Below are 10,428 nucleotides of genomic sequence, written 5' to 3'. Positions count from 1 at the left end.
AAGAGAAGAACACAAAGGAAGAGCAAAAGACATAGGCTGAGCCAAAGGATGAGAAGCCAGATCCAGAAGAAAAGAACTTTAGCATATTTCTTGATCTACTAGCTGCTGGGTACTCTCGAGAAGAGACAGCTACTGTAGCCTTTGAGTTGGCAAGCACAAGACCCAAGGAACATATGCATAGCCTTCAGTTAGTAGAGTTGAAAAAGATGGCCACCGATACAGTGGACCTACAGCCACCAACCAATTATTGGGATGTGGTAATGCAAAAGCTAATCGGACTCAGAGAAAGATCAATGGCCACTAAGAGTGAAATTGATAATCTCAAAAAAATTGAGGTCCTTATCAAAGCTAAAGTGGACTCACTACAAAAACAGGGCCAAGAGAACATAGAGAAACTAACAAAGCTGCAAGCCAGTCTGGACGCGGCATTACAAAGATGCCAGGAGATGGAACGACAGAATCTGGCAGCCGAACACAAGATTCAAAGAGCTGAAGAGGAATACAAGAAAATCAGCAAGTCACTGACAGATGCGGAGAAAGAGAGGGACAATTTGACTCTACAACTTGCTGATGAGTCCAAAGAGGTGGAAACCTTGAGGAATGCCAAGGAAAAGGCCGAGATAGAACATGAGGCAATCCAAGATGAAGTGATCGAGCTGAAAGATCAGATGAAAGTAAAAGATCAAACCATCCAAATACTAAGGGCATCTCCGACCAAAGTCAGAGCTGTTAGCTTGACTGGCACAACTTCAGAGAATGACCTATATGAAGAACAAATGAAGGAACTCCAAAAGGAGTTAACACTGGAAAAGAGGCAAAGACTGATGCTGGCTGAGGGATCTCTTGTAATGCAAAACTGCTTGGAAGAAGAGAACCAGGCCATGAAAAATGAGCTAGAAGCCGTGAAAAGAAAGATGGACGAGGAATTTCAGAGATGTCAAACAAAAAAAGAAGACATCAAGAGAAAGCTAGAGGAGGCTGAAAAAATCAATGTAGATCTGAACGACCTCCTAGTAAACATGGGAGATCAAGCGGAAGTGGCAAAGAAGACATTTCAGAAGCAGATAGAAGAGTTGAAAGGTCAACAACCAACTGAAGAGCAACATTTTAGCACCGGGCCAGCAGCAATGGAGGGTATTGACATAGAAAATGTGTCAGATCCAGTGGACATCACGATGCAAGAGGACATCCTGGTGGGACCCTCACAAAAACTCCAGGATCTGACACAAGAAGAAGAAGAAAAAGCTGTAGAAGGCCATAGAAGCGGCAGAAAGAGACACAGCCAAAGAAGCATTGGAGTGGGAGCAGAGAGTGTTTAAATCGATGACCATTCAGAAGATAGATTCCAATGTCATTCGGCATGAATGGCTACAACCTTCTCTCCCATATCCACTTCTAAAGTATGAAGCTACTACGATCAACAAACGGATAAAAGAGGAGCCAACAATGCCATTTTACAAAGCAAATATCTCCAAACCTGAAGGAGTTAAGCTGATAGTGGATTCTCAACCCAGGTGGAGAAAGGCATGGCTCACCAAATATCCGCAATATTTAATCCATTTGGTAGAGGCACCTAAAAGAATCAGAGACAACCTTAGTTTTTGCCCTCTACCAAGGATGCGGACATGGACAGCACACGAACTATTGCAGAGAAGCCAACCCACTTGGCTCAATTACCCGAAGCTGCCAGGCTTGAAGGCACGCAAGAGAATGAGTGAGCAATACATGGTTAAAACCCTAACGGGCGCCATCAAATTGTTCACTGGCTCGCCTAACCTATCTTGCATCATGCTTAGAAAAATATGTAAAACCCTTCTGGCGGTCTTTGAAACCTTTAAACCTGGACAGGCAACAGACATTATCTTTTTCTTCCAAGATACATACAGATGTGCCTACGATTTGTCTGCTCAGCCTTCTCATGAGGTGATGATACATGCACTTTATCAGAGAATCATGTTTTTTCCTTCGTATCACCACTAGGCCTTTGAAGAAGCCTTCTACACTGGCTTCTTCACCATCAACACATAGATATTTGGCCCGACATTACTAGCTCAGCATGTGCGATATGAGTCCCTTCTAAAGATGCGAGAAAGCCTCCACTAAAAAAGTAGCTCAATTGCCATGTCGAGGACGACATGAACTCGGAGGGGGGGAGTGTTAGCGGTTGGACACACCCAACAAAGAATGATTGCTCGGTGGGATATTATTCTTTGTAATTAAAGTATTCTTTAATTGAGAAAAACCGTCACTTTACCTTTGTAAATAGTGGGGCTTGCAGAAAATTCTAGATTGTATCCCATTTTCGACATTTAGATTGAGTAGATGGTTAAATTGGAACATTAGGCTTTGAGATTGTAAGGTATTTATACCACTTTTGAACTTAATGAAGAAAACCTTTTTCATTTTTAAAAGTTCTGTCTGTGTGAGTGAGCGTAGTGTGTACGAGAGAGAGTGAGAGTTTTATCTTGATGCTACACGCACACCGGTGGTCCAAATCGAGTGCAGAGAAGTGCAGCGTGTTGCCCCCGACGAGAGCTACGCACTAATACCTACATTGCGGGTATACGGTCTAGCTTCGCGAACTCGACCCACGAGCTACATCTGGTGATTCGGTGAGCATATGTTGTCTGTTTTTGCATTTCAGCATATCCACGCGTTTGCATTGAGTAAAACTACACATTAAGCACTTTAGTTTTTGAAAACGATGACCTGCAAATTTCAACCAGACATCCTACGTGATTTTGCACCAGGTGTTTAGGGTTGGGATTTTGGTTCATGGACCTTAGGGAGAGCGACCTATTGGTGTTAATAGGGTTTCCTTCAAGTTCTGTGGTGCCTCGAGAATGTTTGATGGGTATTTGGCTCTTGGAAGCGTTCTAGGAAATCTCCTCTTATGAAGTCCTGAAGACTATAGCTTAGACATTGGGTAGAGACCTCTGTAGGAATTAGTCCAGAGTCGGTCGAGTGTAGGTTGACACCCTATGCTTGCTTCCACGTGCCTGCGGGTCGAGATTTGTCCTTAGCTGACAAATATTGTTAGGTGAGTTCTAGATGTGCTAACGTCTGTCGCGGCGTATCCGCCAACAGAGAGAGAAGAGAGAGAGAGTAGTCGAATGCAATCGAGTATTTAACAAAGATACCATATTTTCTTCACAGTTATATGCTCCTAGACAAGGATCTGGCTTCTTAAAAGATTATATATATAAGGCTATGGTCATGCTAGGCATAATTGTTCGTTGGGATAACTATGCATTGCTAAACCTCCCCTCATTAATGGCAAGCATTGAAAGTCCTTTGTGTGTTCATGTAAGGTCTCCGACCCCGAGCTAAAAGAACACCATTGTACCATGAAACAATCATAATGGAAAAAGTTACTATTTTTAGCAGTTTTCCAAAATTTTTCGATGCCATGTTGGACGGATACGCCGCGACGGACATCAGCATAGCGAGAACTCACCTAACAAGTAATGTCAGCTAAGGACGAAGCTCGACCCGCAGGCGCGTGGAAGCAAGCATAAGGTGTCAACCTACACTCGACCGACTCCTAACTACTTCCTACAAAGTTCCCTACCAATTGTCTAAGTCACAGTCTTCAAAAGTGCAAAAGAGGAATCTTCCTACAACGCTTGTTAGAGCCGAACACCCATCAAACACTTTCGAAACACCATAGAACTTGAAGGAGACCCTACTAATACCTATAGGCCGCTCTCCCTAAGGTCTATAAACCAAAATCACGACTCAAAACACCCGGTGCAGAAACACGTAGGATGTCTGGCCGAAATCTGTAGGTCTTTGTTTCCAAAATCTAAAGTGCCTAATGTGTAGCTCTACTCAATGTGAACGCGTGGATATGCTGCAATGCGAAATCAGATAACGTATACTCACCCAAACAACCGATGAAGCTCGTAGAAGGAGCTCCCAAAGCCGGACCGTACACGCACAATGTTGGTATCGGCTTGTAGCTCTAGTCGGGGGCAACACGCTGCACTTCTCCGCACTCGATTCCGACCACCGTAGCACACGTAGCGCCAAGACGAAGCTCACACTCTCTCTCACGTACACAGTACGCTCACTCATAGACTTCAAACTTGTTTAAAATGACAAAAGGTTTTTTTCATTAAGGTCAAAAAGTGGTATATATACGTTACAACTTCTCAAACCCTAAAGTTCCAAAATCAACCATCTACTCAATCTAACTATCAAAACTGGGATACAATCTGGAAACTTCTGTAAGTCCTAATATTTACAAGGTGAAAAATCGGGTTTTCCTCAATGAATGAATAATTACAAAAATAATAGTCCGCCGAGTAGTTAGATGCCATGGGGTGTGTCCAGCTTCTAACATCCCCCCCCTCCTTGTTCATGTCGTCCCCGTCATGGCCTTTGCCTCATCTTATGGTCTCCTGCATCTTTAGCAGTGATTCGTACCGTGCATGTAGATTTAGCATTGTTGGGCCAAAGATATCTGTATGCATGGTGAAGAACCCCGTGTAAAATGCTTCTTCAAAATCCTGGAGGTGATGGATGGTAGAAACATAATTCTTTGATACAACACATGTATCACCTCCTTGGAAGGCTGACCTGACATATCATAAGCACATCTGTATGTATCCTGGAAGAAGAATATGCTGTCAGTCACCTGGCCTGGCTTGAAGGTCTCGAACACTGCTAGGATGGTTTTGCAGATCTTTCTCATCATAATGCATGTAAGGTCAGGTGAGCCAGTGAACAACTTTATGGCGCCCGTTAGGGTTTTCACCATGTATTGTATACTTATTATCTCACCTGCCTTCACACCCGCGGCAGCTTTAGGTAGTTCAGCCAAGTGGGTTGGCTTGTTTGTAAGATTTCTTGTGCTTTCCACGTCCTAACCCTTGGTAGAGGACAGAAGCTGAGGTTGTCTCTGATGTGTTTAGGTGCCTCTACCAAGTGTATTAGGTATTGCGGGTACTTGGTAAGCCAAGCCTTCCTCCACTTTGGCTGAGAATCCACTATGAGCTTTACTCCTTCTGGCCTCGAGGTGTCTGCGTCATAGAGAGGGACCATTGGCTCTTCTCTGATTCGCCTGTTTATTGTTGCTGCCTCATATTTCAGCAATGGATATGGGAGAGAGGGTTGAAGCCATTCACGTCTGAGATTGTTAGCATCGATTTTCTGAATTGTCATAGATTTGAAAACCCTTTCTTCCCATTCCAAGGATTCCTTTGTGCTTTCTCTGATCTCTGCCTCTATTGCTTTACGCAATTTTTCCTCCTCTTCTTGTGTTAGATCCTGTGGCTCTTGAGAGGATCCTGATGTTCTTTCCTCTGGCATGGGTGTGTCCACAGGTTCTGCCACATTGTCGAGGTCGATGCCCTCATTGGCAGCTGTCCCTGAGCTTTCTTCTTCTGCTTGTTGCCGGCCTTTCAACTCCTCAATTTGCTTGAGGAGTGTCTGCTTTTCCGCTTCGGCTTCTCCGCCCATAGTCACGAGGAGGTCATTGAGTTCAGCGTTTACTTTTTCAGCTTCCTCGAGCTTTATCTTTATGCTCTCCAATTCTTCTTGTAGGGCTTTTTGGCTGTCCTCCATTTTGGTTTGCATTGCGATAGAACCTTCAGCCATCATCAATCTCTGCTTCTTCTCGAGAGTCAGCTCCTTCTGGAGTTCTTGCATCTTCTCTTCATATATTTGACTCTCGGAAATGATTTGAGTCGAGCTCATAGCTCTAACTCTAGCGGGTGATGCTCGCAGCCTCTGGATGGTTTGATCTTTGACTTTTAATTGGTCCTTGAGCTCAAGGACTTCATCCAGGCTTGCTTCTTGTTCTATCTCCACCTTTTCCTTCGCATTCCTCATGGCCTCTACTTATTTAGTTTCTTCTGCTAGCTGGAGCGTCATATTATCTCGTTCTTTTTTGGCATCTCGCAATGACTTGCTGAGTTGTAGACACTCTTCTTCAGCTGCTTGTAATCTTTTTGTTGCTGCCTCATTTGCTTCTTCCTTTGCTTGGCAGTTTTGTAGAGCCGTTGCCAAGCTGGCCTGGAGGTCAGCTTCTCTCTCTTTTTGTCCTTGGCTTTGTGCCTGCAGAGTATCCCTTTCCATCTTGGTCTTTTCTTCTGTGGCCTTTAGAGTTATCAATTCTTCGTCTGATGCCACAGATTGTGCTCTTATTCCAGCTAGCATTGTCATCACCACGTCCCAATCATTAGAGGGTGGGTGCAGGTCTACCGTGTCGGTAGCAATTTCCTTTAGCTCAACTAGCCTGATGCCTGGCATCTATTCTTTATGCCCTGTCCTCGCAAAGTCGAATGCGACTGTGGTGGCTTCTTCCCTTGTATAGCCTGCAACTAGCAGGTCCAAAAATGCATAGTATGCCTCCTCTAGTTCTTTTTGCTCAGACGCAGGCTTGGCCTCTTCTTTGGGCTCAGGTTCTTGCCTTTGCTCTTGCTCCTCAGCCTGGTGTTCTTCTTGATTGTCCTCAGCCTCCTTATCTTCTGGTGGAGGGCTGCTAGGAGGTGGTGATCCGGGTGGCGGTGATGGCTGTGGGCTGGGTTTAGGGCTATCTGGTAAAGCTGCAGTTTTGCCCTTTAAGTCTCTGTCCGCTTTTGTTTTTCTTTCCCTTTCTTGGCTGTCTTGTTCATCTAGCAATGTCTGCCTTATCTGCTCCAATTCTTCCTTGGTGAAAGGGACATGGGGAATGTTTTCTGCTACAACATCAAGGATCTTGAAATTCTTGATATAGTCTTCAAAGCGGTCCCTCTGCACTCTTCTGGATGATCCGGACATAGACTCGAGAGATGGCTTCCATAATTCATTTAAATCACCCTTGAGGGCTCTTTCTGCTCGGAAACTCTCCATCAGCCTCTCGAGTCTAGCCGCTTTTTGTGATCTTGTCTCTTTGGCCGGCACTTGGAGCAGATTCCTTTTTTCCTTTCTTCTGCTCAGGTTGCTCTTCTGCAACTGGCTCTAGCCGTCTCTTCAACCTTGTAGCCACCCTTGGTGCTCGTTGTAGCTCGTCTTCTTTGTCTTCCTTTACCCTTAGCCAATCATTCTGAGATGGGGGGTCAGGCCACCTTCCCTTGGCGTGTAGTGCTGCATAAATTACCTTGGTTATCATTTCTCCTGGAACTATGTAGGTTGGATTTTTGTTGCCCATTTTTACCAAGCTGTGATGTATGTATGCCACATAGTTGATTATCTTTGGGGTGCCTTTTGTCATCGCCCAAGTAAATGCTGTGGCAATTGCACCTGGCGGCATCCTGTACTTCTGTGGCCTCTTCGTGCACATGTGGAAGTACTGGTTGTACAATTGGCTCATGGTCGCCACCTTTGGGTTGGCGATGTCTTCAAAGGTGTAATTGGACTTTTTATCTTTGTACACCTTGACTTCATCCCTTCTTTTTGTCACACTGTCTCCTTGATTGGAGAGATCTAGTGCATGGGCTACAACCCGCTCCGTGATAATAATCTCTGTATCGGGTCTGCCGTGCAAATCTGTCACCTTGGCCACTCCATCCTCTTTTATGCTTGTTACAAACTCCCATACTCTTTTGACGTCCACCCCTGCTGGTATTGCTTCAAAATAGTTATGGAGGTCAATTTTCTCCAAGTAGCCGGCCATTTTTCTTCGGACAAATTCATTGAGCTCTCTTGGCAGCATTGGCAGCTCTATTACATTGCCTTCATTGTCTTTGAACACCCCCTGGTAGATCTTTAGGTTGTTTGACTCTAACAGATCTTCTTGTATCCAGGTGCTGGTGGGCTTTAGTGTTCCCTCTGGAATGACAAAAGGGTCCACCTCGTCCAGATAATCTTTGATTGTCATTCTCTTCTTCTTTGCCGGTGACTTCGAGGCTGCCATAGATCCTGTTGCACTCAGCAATCCAAAGTTAGCGTTTTTTTTCCATATCAGCTGCTAAACTGAGTTTTACTTATCCAAATGACTTGAAAATTGAAATTATAGCTTAAAAGGAACTTGTGAAGCTGTGCATGTGCTCAGAGTGCAAATCTGGCCAAAAAATTCCATCTAGACATCCTACGCGTAGGATGTCTTTTTCTTCAGAATTGGTTCATACTTGAAATGCAGGTAGTGTAAGGCTCATGGAGCATGGTTATACGCTTGGATTTGAATTTGGATGACAAAAAGTGGATTTTTTGGCTGATTTAGGCTTTAGGTCCCAATTTGGGTAGATTGTCCATCATGGCTAGCAATTGATGTCCAAATGGGTTGAAAATTGGTATATGGGCTCAATGCATCATGGTATTGGCTCCTATGATGTCATTTCTTGCACAGAAGGATAAATTTATGCTGAAGACATCCTACGCGTAGGATGTCTTTTTCATCAGAATTGCATGAAACTTGTTCTCTGGGTTGTCCTTGGCGTATGGAACATGGCTATGTTCTTGGATTTGAATTTGGATAAGATTTGATGCCTGTAGGACTCTGTGAGGTGTTTTTGGGCTCAAAAAGTGTATCTTGAAGGTGTTGGGGGTCAAAAGTCATTAGAATGGCTTCAAACTTGACATATGGGCTCTTGCTAATGAGGTAATTAAATCTGGAATGACAAAGCTTCCCTTCCATGCCAAAAAGGTCCATTAGATATCCTACGCGTAGGATGTCTAATTCATCATTTTTACTCCCTGACCACACAGATGGTTTGCTGATGTGTGTGTGAATGTGTTGTGCAAGTTTAATGAGATTTGGACAAGATTTGGTAGGTCAATGGCCCATTATTGACTCTATGTCCTAACTTTGCATTTTTCCATGCACATGAGGTCAAATCTGATCCAAATGTGATGAAACTTGGTGTAGGGCTTGCAATTGTCATTCAGAACATGTGCATGACAAAAATTGTTGGGTTTTGTGCCAAAAAGTTCCCTTGAGATATCCTACGCGTAGGATGTCTCCTGATGATTTTTTTCAGTGTTAGTGCTCTCAGTGCTTGCCCTTTGCCCCCTTCAGTCCCTTTTGAGCCTAATTTTAACAAAAAAAGTCAAATGGATAGAGTATAACTCCCTGTGTGGACTTCAGAGCCTCCGAGCCGTTTTTTGACTTTTGGAGTGCTTTTTGGCGATGAAATTTCTCGATGTTGGTCTCCATAGCTTCCCAATCCCTTGGGGATCCTTGCCGCATGGTTTTTGTCGACTTTGGCTTCATCGGAGCTCCATTTGTCAATTTGTCGCTCTAGAAGCACCCGTGGTTGCGTTTACATGCCTTTGATGATTTGTGGTGGTCTAACACCATAGGACTTGATTGTTGATGGTCTAGGAAAGCCGCTCGTGAAGTTTGGTGGCAAACGGACTTGCAGTTTGGCCGCAAGTGCATTTTGACGTTTTGTGTGTCTGATGCCGTTTCTGAGGTTTAGTGCCGCTTCGGGTAACTTTTTGGTCATGCGGATCATATGGACTTGTCGAGCATGTCGAGATGCTCCTACCCATAAATTTTGGTAGCATTTGGTCGCCGTTTTGCCGATTTCCCATTTGGTGGCCTCTTGCGGGTTTCCGGGAATTAGGATTTTCCACGATGGTCTCCCACTGCCTTTGGCTATCCAGGACTGGTCTCCTAGACTAGGGTAAGCTGCCGATGAAGTCTTGTTGCTTTCGGGTTAGCCGTTAGGCTGTCGTCTCTACTTGCAGGTCTGTACCGCTCGCTTTGTGTGTGACCTCTACGCTAGTTTTCGCGACATAATGACAAACATGCGCGAAAAGCTCAAGGTGGTGAGCCTACCTCTCATGTCTGGAGCTGGTCAGGTAGATGTGCGCGTCATAGAAGCTGCTGGAAGGTCGATCCGCTCTAGGTGGCAGAAGCTCTCTCCACAAGGTCAATAGTGAGAATGAGCTAAAAATGGGGTGGAAATTTCTTATAATGGAGGTCCCCGAACCATTTTTCATGAAATTTGACATGTGCTCCTATCTTTCTGCGAGATGCAGTTTAGGCTCAAAAATTTCTTGATTTGGACTCCATTTGCCCTGTTTACCAGAAATTTGTCATTTCGGTCAAAACCTGGCGAAAACACTCTTTCCGCTCCAGTCTCATAATTGCACCCCCACTGTACCATAGGTTGTCCTTTAGTCACTTGTCATCCCCATATCTTTTGTTTTTCATTACGATTGTTTTTCACCTGCTTTTTGTATTTTTGAATTTTTCCTGCTGAAAATTAGCAAAATTAAAAGGAAAATAGCAAATCAAACCCAGAAAATTCCCAAAAATCATAATATATCACAAATATCACCGCAACACATTATATACACTCACATGCAATTTTTATGGCCAGATTTCTCCGTTTTACCAATATTTTGCCTGAAAAATGGCTATTTCTACTTATATACACACACCTAGGGGCTTGATTTGGCCTATACCTGTAGCTTCATGATGTATAAGGGCATCTATACTTGGGTTACTCCAAAAAATTTCGCAATCAAACGTCAACCCTTAAAATAGTCGAAAAT

The 10,428-nt window shown here is 44.1% G+C and overlaps 1 pseudogene; it reads left to right on the top strand.

Annotated features, from left to right (window-relative positions):
- Positions 1-668: 668 nt before the first annotated feature.
- The window catches only part of LOC147436782 (putative protein S-acyltransferase 7), a 33,319-nt pseudogene continuing 23,559 nt past the window's right edge, over positions 669-10,428 (top strand).

The sequence above is a fragment of the Adiantum capillus-veneris genome, chromosome 17 (genome assembly GCF_014529385.1).
Source record: "Adiantum capillus-veneris isolate H3 chromosome 17, ASM1452938v2, whole genome shotgun sequence".
Taxonomy (NCBI): domain Eukaryota; kingdom Viridiplantae; phylum Streptophyta; class Polypodiopsida; order Polypodiales; family Pteridaceae; genus Adiantum; species Adiantum capillus-veneris.
The sequence above is the reverse complement of the archived record's forward strand: the minus strand, read 5'-3'. Positions and strand labels throughout refer to the sequence as shown.